Genomic DNA, 12,460 nt, shown 5'->3' with positions numbered 1-12,460 from the left:
CTGTTACCTACCTATCCATAGCTATCAACCTATCCATCTAATCCATGAGCGTGTCTACACGCGCGCGTGGGCGAAGGGTTTGCTTGGCCGCGAGAACCGGCTTTTCTTTCTTCCACAGCTACTTGTTAATATTATAATCTCGTTAGATTTTCAGGGGTTATAATCGTATGCAGAGCTGAGATTAGTAACTGGCTTCCCACGCGCGCTTTTTAAGACTTATAGTATGTTATAAAAGAATATACTTTCTATTCTCATTTTTATTTATTTTTGTTAACTCTTTGGATCTGAAGACTTTTTTAACATTTTGAAATATATTTTATAAAAGTCTATTTTTGACAAATAATTATAAATATTAATTGCTATTATGTTAGGCTGTGAATTCAATTATTAGAAGCCATGAATGAAGCAGATCTAATTATTTGAAGGCCATCAAACAGATGCAAAAGTGGGAAGTCAATTCATGGTGCATATGAAGATAATATTAAGTAATAATAATTGGTTTCGTGGTTTGGAGTAGGAGGAGATGCATGTGATTTTTATTATGCAATTATAATTTTAAGACAATTTGCACAAGTGGTTATATATTTATTTGAGTATTATTATATGATGTTTATGAAATGGTGACATTTTAATTAGGATTTAGGAATAATGATATGTGCATACACCTAATATTTCTTCTAATTTATTTAAGATGAAATTCATTATTTTAAATAATTGAGTCAAGTTATTCCTTTTTTTTATTGCTTTCTAATAAAATCGCGCTAAATATAATATTTATTTAATTACTAAAAATTTTGTCGAAGAATAATATTTCGTTGCATATTTAAGTGCACCCTGTAATTATCGGTATTTGTAAAAAGAACATAATAATATTACTATTTTTGAATAAAAATTATAACATCTATTAATAAATAAATTTGTTCAAAACAATAGAACGCGAACAGTCCTCCAACTGAAGCACACGACCTGTAGAGAAACAAGAGTCTCTTGCCAAGCAATGAGCCAACTTATTTGCAGATCGTTTTACAAAACACAAATCAACAAAAGATAAAGCCAAAAGCAAATTTCGAACATCTTGAACAATAAGACCAAACTGTGAAGGCATAAAAATACTGCTCTGAATCGCTTGGTCACACACCAAGCTATCTGTTTCCAACTTGACTCTATTCGAAGAATGAGTTGCAATTCAACTCAAGGCTTCTTTAATGCCTATTATCTCAGCAATTTTGGGTTGAACACATCCAATCTTCCCCTTCTTGAATGTTTCTATCATAGCACCATAATGATTCCGAGCTACACAACCTATGTCAAAAGACAAGACTAAAACTAAAAAAATTAAAAGGAAAAGACCAAAGAACCGTGTCAAAAGACAAGACTCATGGAAAAACTAAAAGGAAAAGACTAAAGTGTTGGAATTTATTTTACCATGATCTAGTCTAGATTTACTAACGAGTATGTTTCATTAACATCCTAATATGAATTTCTAAAACAATAAAATAAACATATATAAAGTTTAAGAAACATTACAGTGGGTACATCGGAATTAAATGACTCATTCTGTTCAGATCTCTAGCCCTTGATTCCTTTTTGTAACATAGCATTATCAAGATCTGAACCTGGATCTCTTTCTCTCCTTCTTGAGCCTGATTCTCCTTCTTGTTGATTGGATTCTTCACAGTCTTACACACTATGATTGAGATACCACTTGATGTGTGTGGGCACTCACTCTATCACTCAAGGTTTGAAATTATGAAGAAGAAAAGAAGAGAATGTGGTTTCGACCTAATAGAAAGAAGGCTTAGGAAAATTTTTTGAAAGTGAAATTTCATCAATCTTTAAGTGTGAGCCATCACTATCTATTTATAGGCAACCACCTAGGTTTATGTTAGATTTATTTGGCATTAAAATAATGAAAAAATTAAATGGTAAAATCTACACTAAGTGGTCGGCCAAGGAATGGATAATGGGCCCCACTTTGCAATTTTGCTATTTTGTCATTTTCCCATCTTATTTTTTCAAAAACGCCAATTTTCTAATTTAACCACTTAAATGCCAATTCTAATTATTTAATAACTAAAAATTAATTATTAAATAATATTATCATTTAATATATTTATTAAATAGACTTAATAAAGTCTCTTAATTAATAAATAAGACTTAGGATCTCTTTTCTTCATATTTAAGCCCTTGTTAGTGAAAATTCATAAACTAGACATAGTCTAATTTTAGAATTATAATTGATTAACTAAAATCAATTAACTGAGTCTTACAAGCAGTATGGTCTCAACTAGTATGGGGACCATGGGCCTATATAACCGAGCTTCCAATAAGCTGATCTAGAATTTACCAAGTAAATCCACTAACTTATTAATTCCTCATTGCATCCACTCATAGAACTTGGAATTGCACTCTCAGTCATATAGAACGCTCTATATGTTCCACGATATAGATTCGTTATTAATTATCCATTGTTATAATCACAATAATCAATGATCCTCTATAAATGATCTACATTGCATAGGGATAAAATTACCGTTACACCCTTTCAATGTATTTTATCCTTAAAACACTTGGCCACCTATAAATGATATTATAGTGAATTAATATAATCTCTAAAATGAGCGCTCTATCATTTATCTCTATTTAGCAAACTCGGAGGAAATCACCGTTTCACTTCTATGTCGGATAGAAGCTATTGATTCCATATCTATGATTAGCGCTCCCACTCAATTGTACTACCATGTTCCCAAAATGTACGTATCACCCTGACCAAAAAGTAGGCTTAACTAACAAATCAAAGACACATGTATAATACTCTTGAGATCGAACCTAATCATGTCAGGATTAAGATCATTTGATCTAGGATCAACTAGGTGATATTGAATTGAATAGATATTACGGTAAATTTATCATATCTAATCAAAGTTCAATATCGGTCCCTTCCAATGTATACTCCATACATCCGATACTGATAAACTTTGCCAATGCCTTGGAAAGGACATAACACTTATCCAAGGTGTAAGAATACCTATCGCTGATTATCATGCCAGTCTAAATCCAGTGAACTGACAAATCAGGGAATTAAACTTTTGAACATATAATTATGATTATATTCCACTGTGTTAACAACACTATACTCATGAACAAATACATATGTTATGGACCTAATAGAATTTATAATCATTAAATAAATCATGTGAACCATGCAACATAAAATGTGATTTCTAATCTTTATTAATTAGTAAATCTGATTATATTGAAATGGATTTTATTTAGGGCACAAAACCCAACATAAATAACAATGTCAAAAGATAAGACTAATGGGAAAAACTAAATTAGTTTCAACAGATAAACATGATCACAACATAAAAATTAATTAAGGAATGTACTCCTTATAATTCTAACACCATAAAAATACTAATTGATATTAACCTAATAATAGTAAATTAATAAATGAAACAAAAAATATTAATTGGAAGTAACCTAATTGGAATTAATACTCGATATTTCCTTCTCTCCTCTAAGCGATATATCCTCTCTCTCTTCACGACTTCAATATAATATTTTTTTAATTACTAAAAATTGTGTCAATTTATGAAGTATAATATTTCATTGCATATTTTAAGTGCACCCTTTAATTATCGGTATTTGTAAAAAGAAACATAATCATATTATTTTAGTTGTAGTAAATTGAGACTAAAATACTTAATATTTTCAAAAAGTTATAGTTTTATATCAAACTAGGAAACTAATCCGCGCTTCGCGCGATATTTTATCATTTTTGTTTTTAAAATCTTTGTACCAAAAGAGTAATACAACCTAAGCTTCAAAAATATAACATAAGCAACGTATTATCCACATGTGACTGAAGGGGAAAATCTTATAAGAGAATAATTTAGGAAGAACTTTTACTTAAAGTCAAAATTTAGAAGGCAAGATTTAAATGTGATAATAGTTGGAGAGAAATTTTATTTTTTTTTTACCTAAAAGAAAAGTTTATGAGGTAAGATTTAAATGTAGTAATAGTTAAGGGAAAAAGGGAATTCTATTTATTCTCATGTTTATAATATTTTATTTATTTTTTTTGTTATAATATTTTAGAAAATAAGTTGTATTTTAACTTAATGGAAATGTGCAAATAAAAAAATTAAAATTTAATTACAAATAAAACTGTATAAAATATAAAGTTTTAAGGATAATTATTCCAATATTGCGCATAAAATATTATTATTTTTCATTTTGTAAAACATAAAGTATTACTTGACAATAAGATACAAAAATAATGGTTAAATTAAAAAATAAAACCGTGCTTGTTTAATTTTATTAATTTATACTATAAGAAATTAATTTTTAATTCTTATTTGATATTTTGATGACCTTTTCTTATTTATTTTTTTGATTATAGAATTTAAAAAATAATCCCTAATAATTAACTTAATGAAAATGTGCAAAAGATTAAATATAACTACAAATATAATTTAAATTAACTTATAAATTCGTAAACTCATAACCATAGTCAGCGACTAATTGCAATTAGACTATTAAAAATTAAAAAGTCACTTTACTATATATTTTAGTTTCTTTGAGGTTTAAAATTACTTTTTTCTCAATATTAGTTTTTTCTTTTAAATATATATATATATCATCTTATGATATCATTAGTTGTTATAAATTATTAATTAATTTGGATAAAATTTTAGATATTTTTTTTATTTTTGATTGATATTTTTTAGCATTAGACTGATACTGTTTTTTATATAAAGGAATTTTTTTTTTGATAAACGGAAAAAAAAATGTAATGTACAATCTAATTGCTCCTAACTCAATTATAAATTTATAAAATTGCAATGAAATGTTTGTAAAAAAATTACAATAAATATTATTAAACATTAGAACTTCCCTTAATAAGGGATAAGAAATTTTCTGGCTACGTACATAATTCTCAAGAAAGAAGTAATATATTTATAAAAAAATCATATTTTCATGCTTTCCTTTTGGTGTAAATAAAGTATTATCCAATACCTATTTAGAATAACAACTAAAAATAGAAGGTAGTGAGAAATTAAAAAAAAAAAATTAAAGGAAGGAAGTTAATGATACCTATTTTCCAATGCATTAACAGAAGTCAGGATCATGTTCACCAAAATTTTTCTTCTATTTAAAAACTGCACTAACAAAAAAAGTACAGTAAGTTAATAATAAAAATTAAGAAAGAAAAGTAAAAAAAAGACACACATGAGAAATTGTTAAATTGTTAGATTTGAAGATGAAGAAAAAAAGATGGCCACTAATTTTTATATATAAAGCAGCTTAATGTATTTGGGAAGATTAAAGGTTCAAAGTAATTAATAGGTTTTAATTATTACAATGAAAAAATTAAATTCTAAATTAATTCCCAAAAAAACGTTTGTAAGGTGTACATTAAAATTAATAGAAATAAGCAAATTAATCCCTAAAAAACGCTTGCATTTAAATAGGAATTTATAAGTAATATAAGAAAGAAAAATGAAAAAATTAACTAAATAAAGAAGCTTAAGAAAATAAAGATTGGTAAATAAACTTCATATAGACTGCCACATAGTCATTGTTTTAACATTCCTTTATATTTATACTAGGCAACGTATCCGCGCTTCGCGCGGTCTTTTAATAATTGAAAGCATCATTTTATTCTATTATTTTCTATTTATTGCCTCATATATTTTTTTTTCTCTTTTTGCTTCTAATTAATTTTACTTTTTTGTAAATCATGTATTCTGCCTAGATTTTTTATTTTTTATACTAATGTCCTCTTGCAAAATAGAAGTACAACGATATGCCTTAAATTTTAATAGATATTGATTTGAAATTGATATAATGCTCTATATGTAATTTAAAGTTAAATAATATCATATTTATTAGAGTCAATAAAAAATTTATTATATTAATTAATAATAGTCACTAATGCCACACACCAAACTATTAGCTACAATTTTTATTTTCTAGAAATAAAAATAAAAATAAAAAAGAGACTGAGATAAAAAAAGAAAAAATTTTAAGGGTTTATTCTTAGCATATAGTTAGGGCTTTTTTAAGAGTGTTTTTTTTAACTTCACATTTAAAAATTAAAATACATATATTTTATACGTGTACACTTATATTAATTTCAAGTTAAAGTTAAAAAGATAAATGATGTTTACTAAGATTCTCAGTTATATTACCAAGAAATAGTATTAGATTAATAAATAATAAGGTTAATTTTTTCTTTTGAATAAAATTAATAAAATAAAGTAAATGTAAAAATTTAAATTTATCACCTTTATTTGTAGAACCAATTTTATCTTTCTTTCTCTATATAAATATTATAGTTTATATTTTAATTTAATTTATTTGTTGCCTAATTCATTATATTGTGGCTTTGGTTAAGTGTTGAAATAAAATTATTCCTACTAATTATCAAAAGAAAAAAGCTAAAAATTTTAAAAATTTGAGAAAAATAAAATTAGGAGAAAACTGTCACATGACATCTCAAAAATTCTGCTATGTAAAGAGAGAAATACAATGTTTCCTTTAAAATAATTTTTTTAAAAAAAGAATTGAAATAATAATACAATAAAATTCACAATTCTCTTCAACAATGAGCATATATACAAATAGTTGATTGAAAAGTATATCATAAATTTCCTTACTGTTTATGTAAGTGATGAATATTGGATAAACTATGTTTTTTGGGGTAGAGCTCTCTAGAGAGGACTTTTATCCTCTCTAAAAAACTCAATGGTTGTAGTGAGAAGCTTAATCCTCCACTTAGCAAAAAATTAGTAATTTAAAAATTAAATGTTGAAAAAATTTAAGTAAATAGAAGTGATTTTATGTATATAACTTATATATGCGTAAATCATAGCATAAAATTAGAAACCTTACAAATTCATGGTATACATATATATATTTATATAATAAATACATTTGTAAGAAAAAATGGCAATAAAACAATTTGAAAATTTAAAATTTCATTTTCACAAAAAAAAAAAAAAAAAGAAGAAGAAGAAGAAGAAGAAAAAGAGATTAAAATTTGAAGAAACAAATACATGAGAGATGAGATTTACTTTAATTTAACCAAAATTACTATATTAATTTTCTTGGAGGAACTCATAGCAACTTTCATCTACAAACTTAACAAATATATCTGCAAAGAGAAAAGTGAAAGTTAGTAAAATTAACTTCTATTTTTTGAAACATGACACAAAGTGAGAAGTTTGATTATGAAAATGTACAAAATTAATAAATAAAAATTACTTTTCACTCACATAGAAAAAAATTGTAGAAATAATTGTGATCATCATTATATCTATCAACGATCAACAATTGGTTGTGTTTCTCTAAATAGAGAGAAGTAAAAAATCTTCCAAACTGAAATGTAGCTCCAACAAAAAAAAATTATTAAAGAATATTTTAAAAACAAAGAAATAAAACTACAAACAATAATAGTGATTTTATATGAAGTATTGATATTTTGTTTCTTTTTGCAATATGCTAATAGCATAAGAATGTTCTTTAAATATAGATGAAGCATGGCTATAGAATTCAAAAGACACTTATATAATAAATGAAATATATTTATTGAATTTACTTCATTATTAACTACTAAGTGAGTTTTGTTTATGGAGAATTTTAAGAGTTAGTTGTATTGTATTAGTGATATATTATTGATTATATATATTAACAATTTTACAATTACATGCATATATTAATCATAACAATAAAAATAATACTAAAATAATAATAACAATAAATAAAACGTAAAATATATTTATATACATAATGAGGAAGAGAAATATAAAATATTACAATTATAATTAATGTTAAACATTATAGAAATCAATTCCATGATAGATATTAATTAATATGAAAAAAGAGACTTATTATATTCTACAAGAATGTTAATGTTGATTACAATAGTGAATAGTGTATTTTTAATTTTAGAGATTATGATTAAAATTAATGATTAAAGCTAAGTTACATTGTATTAATAATGTATAGATATATAATTAAATTAAATAATGTAAAAAACTATAAAATAAAAAGTGACTTATTCTATTCTATCATGTTAATGTTAATGTTAATTATAATGATAAATAATGTTTTTAATATGAGAGGTTATGGAGTTTATATTAAATTCAATTACATTTTATTATATTTATGTATAGATAGATAGAGTATGATAAAAGTAAATAATATAAATAATATAGTGAAAAAATTACAAAATTAAAAGATTAAAATCCTAGAAGTAGAAGATGCCACATCACTTTTTCAAAGTTTTCTTTTATATATAGATAGCTATATTGATTGATGTTGATTATTAATTATTTATATTTTATAGAAAGAGTGTTGATTTATTATTTTGTTTTTTTATTAATTAAAAATTAAAAATAAATAATTAAAAAAGTAAAAAAAAAATAAATAAATAAAGAATATCTATATAGACATTAGTGTGAAATTATCAATAATATATAATTGATAAAAAAAAAATAATATCTACATAATTAATGATAGGTGGTCTTTTCAAATAACACATATAATTAAGAATAAAATACATAATAATTAAAGGGCCAATAGTATTAAGGCTAGACATCAATTTGAAATGAATTAATTACTTCAAACTAAAAATATAAGTATTTTTTTGAAGGAACTAAAAATATAAGTATTAAAAAAATAGAAATTGAAAAAAATAGAAAATAGAGAATAGAAGAAGATTAGAATGCCACTTAAGATGTTTTGTGCTTTCCTTTATATTATATATTGATATTGATTGATTGATATTGATATTGATTGATATATATATTTTTTGTTTAGTAAATATACTCAATATTTCAAAATATTACACTTTTATACCCAAATTTTTTTACCGTAAATATATTCAATCTAATTAAAATATTACACCTAAAATTCTAAAATATTGAACTTTCATAACTAATATTTCAAAATACTAAATAGTGCTAGTGACTAAATACACACTTCTAAAATATTGCACTTTCATACGGAATGCTTTAAAATATTTGTAAGAAAGAGTATAAATTGAATTAGTTAATTTTACACGTAGTAAAAGTACATCCAATCTACACTTTGCTTCATAATTTACAAAAGTGTATTTTATAAATTTATTTTTATTTTATGTTTTTTATTTAAATAAGGAATGAGAAACTAAGGTGAGAGAAAGTAGGTCGGGATCCGACATTGAGTTCGGGGTTCGGGGCCATAGGTTAGGTCTGAGTTTGGGGTTCGGAGTCCAGGTTCAAAGGCTAGGGTTAAGTTCGGGTCTAGAGGGCGGGGTTCGATGTTCAGGTTCGAGGGTTGGGGGTTCAATGTTCGGGTTCAAGGGCTAGGGTCGAGTTCGAATCCAGAAGGCGGGTCTGGGGTCTAAGCCAAAGTCCGAGGGGTCAAGGTTTAGGGTTTGAGCCAGAGTTGGGGTGAGGCCCGAGTCCAAGGTCTGAGGTTAGGTTCAATTAAGGGTTCAGTGTCTGAGCTAGGGTCAAGGATCGGGCCCAAGCCTAGGGTCTGGGGTCCAAGTCTATGTTTGGGTCTAGGGGCCCGCGGTCGGGTCATGATTCGGGATTGGAGTTTAAACTGAGGTCCATGTCCAAAATAATGATAAAAAAAAAAGTAATTTGCGGCGTAAATACCTAAGTTTAACTCTCAGTTGCAAATAAACATCTAAGTTTAATTTTTTACGGTAATAATACCTAAGTTATATTTCTGGAACTTCTGTAAATATCTGGTCGTTAAGTGTCAAGTCATTATCCATGTGTCATTTTCTAATTGGAATATTTGAATTAATTTTTAAATAAAAAATTAGTGACTTTGACCAATCAGGAATTGCCACTAATAATTTACCTGACACTAAATAGGCAAGTACCTATAAGTTTTAGAATTATAACTTATTATTATTGTAAAAAATTAAACGGAAGTATTTATTTGCAACTATAAATTAAACCTAAGTATTTATGTCGCAAATTACTATAACAAAATACAAATAAATTATAATTAAAAAGAAAAAAATATTTAAATAAATTTTAAAAGTGGCTTTTTCAAAATTTTGATTATTTTTTAAAAAATTTAAAAATAAAAACAGTTTTATAAAACATAAGAAAATATTTTCATTAAAAAAAATGATTAAAAAAAGTGTTATAAAACTCACTATTAACATCACTCCCTACAAAAATTAAATATATCAACAATTGTTTGTATTCCTTAAATTTTCATATTTATTCTTTTATTAAAAAAACCAACCTCTCTCATTCAAAAGACTTAGGTCATGTTCAATATTTCCTTTGGAGTGAAAATTTTTATGGATGCCACTAGAATGTACCTTTTTCAAACAAAGTACGTTACAAATCTTCTTGTAAGAGCATCTCCAAGGATACACTGAATTTAGTGTTACACTATCACTAAATTTGGCGTCAAAAAATATTTTCACTCCAACCACAACACCAAAAATTACACTAAAAAAATATTCTTTATTATTATATATTAATTTTTAATAAAATAATAAAAAAATTAATATCATACTAATTAACAAAAATTGCCACAATTGTTATATTTAAAAGAGTCACATGATAGAAAATTTGAATTTTATTTTCGGCGTGTTAAATTTTTCTAAATTTTTTAAAATTTTGCAAAATGTCTTAAATAAGTATAATGTACACAGACTATAAAAAAAGATTACATAAATCTCTTGAATGTCGAAACAGGTAGGAGTATATCAGTGCGACACTTTTAGAGAAGTGCAGTTTTCGGCGTGTTAAATTTTTCTAATTTTTTCAAAATTTTGCAAAATGTATTAAATAACTATAATATACACTATTGTATAAAAAAAAATAGACTAAAAATAAGAGTAGATTCGTACATCACTTTTAAAAATGTATATTGTAAAATTTTTCAAAAAATAATTCTAAATTTTATAATTATAATAATATAATTATATATAAATATTAATTAAATTATTAAAAAAAAATGCAGTGATCTACAGTGCACGGCATTTATGCTGTGCACTGTAGACAAAACTTGAAAATAGTGGCACAATTGCAGTCTCCTTGGAACAAAAATAACGGCATATACAAAATTTTGCCGTGTCCTTAGACTTGCTCTAAAATTGAACATGGAAGGGGCTAAGAATTTCCCAAATCCAACTAGCTTAGCAACAAAATTGTCTTTACATAAAAGAGAACCATTTGAAGATAAGACTCTTTATAGAAGTACCATGGGAGCATTACAATATCTTACTCTCACCAGGTTTGATGTGACTTTTATTATAAACAAGTTGAACTAGTTTATTCATGCTCCTACCTTAATTTATTGGGAAATGTAAACGGTTATTGAGATATCTCAAAGGAACTAATGGTCTCTATTTCTCTCATGTAATATCTACCTTTCGAAATGGGTACTTTGTTGCTAACTGGGCATTTTGTGTTGATAATAGAAGGTCGACTGGTGGCAGAGGCAGAGAGAAGGGGGGCATGTGGGGTCATTTGCCCCTCCTCAATTTTTTATTCATATAAATTTTGTATATAATCTTTTAGGTATTTTATATTTTGACCCCAAAATATATATTTTTTTTTTTCATCTTTGTCCTTAAATATTTTTATATTTATTCTCATAATATTTATATTTTTCACTTTTATTTTTGCATATATTTATTTTTATTCTCATAGAATTTGTATTTTTTTTATTAAAAATTATTTTTTTATTAATGCTTCAATTTTTTTTTTTGCCCCCACTAAAATGTTGGGCTAGCTCTGCTATTGACTGATAGCTATGTTATCTATCTTGAGGGTAATCTAATTTATTGGTCTCCAAAAAAAGAACAAGTAGTTGTTAGATTAAGTATTAAAAGTAAGTTTTAGGTTCTTGCTAATGTTGTTGCATAGTTGAAATGGTTGGTGTCTTTTCTCTCTCTGAGCTTTGGTTTACACTCTCATAACCTCCAATTTTGATAACCAAAGTGCAATTGCTCAGGCAGTTTATCCTGTCTTTTATTCTCGGTCCAAACATATCGAGATTACCTTGTATTTTGTTAGGGATCAAATCTTGGCAAAAGAGTTATATCTATGTTTTATGTTCTAGTATTAAATTAAGTGGTTGATGCTCTTACTAAGGCTTTTTCCACAATCATGTTTATTTATCTAAACTAACATAGTAATTAGTTGACAATTTAGTTAGTTAACTAATTAGATATATATTAGTTAGTTTGTTAAACTTTGTTGAGCTGTAATATAATTTTCTTGTTTCTGTAATTGTACAAACAACTTGTCTATAAATAAAGGTTAGCATCATAGAGAAGTTTAAGCTTTGATTAACAATTTCTTTCTCTCAGTTTGGTTTCTACCATTTTCTCTCTTCGTTTATATTTATGCACTGTTGAGTTTCTAGAGTTTGCAACCGCGATTGATATTCTTTATTAAACTTAAATCTAAATCTCAATATTTAA

General features: G+C 25.7%; 1 long non-coding RNA gene across 1 annotated transcript; it reads right to left on the bottom strand.

Annotated features, from left to right (window-relative positions):
* Positions 1-5,599: 5,599 nt before the first annotated feature.
* On the bottom strand, positions 5,600-11,711 carry LOC133033460 (uncharacterized). Its single transcript, XR_009685606.1, has 2 exons — positions 7,284-11,711; positions 5,600-7,162 (listed from the first exon to the last, which is right to left on the bottom strand). It is a non-coding gene; the product is annotated as an uncharacterized LOC133033460 (long non-coding RNA).
* Between the last annotated feature and the right edge of the window lie 749 nt (positions 11,712-12,460).

The sequence above is a fragment of the Cannabis sativa genome, chromosome 1, assembly GCF_029168945.1.
Source record: "Cannabis sativa cultivar Pink pepper isolate KNU-18-1 chromosome 1, ASM2916894v1, whole genome shotgun sequence".
NCBI classification, from domain to species: domain Eukaryota; kingdom Viridiplantae; phylum Streptophyta; class Magnoliopsida; order Rosales; family Cannabaceae; genus Cannabis; species Cannabis sativa.
Note: the sequence above shows the minus strand (reverse complement) of the source record. Positions and strands in the feature narration are given on the sequence as shown.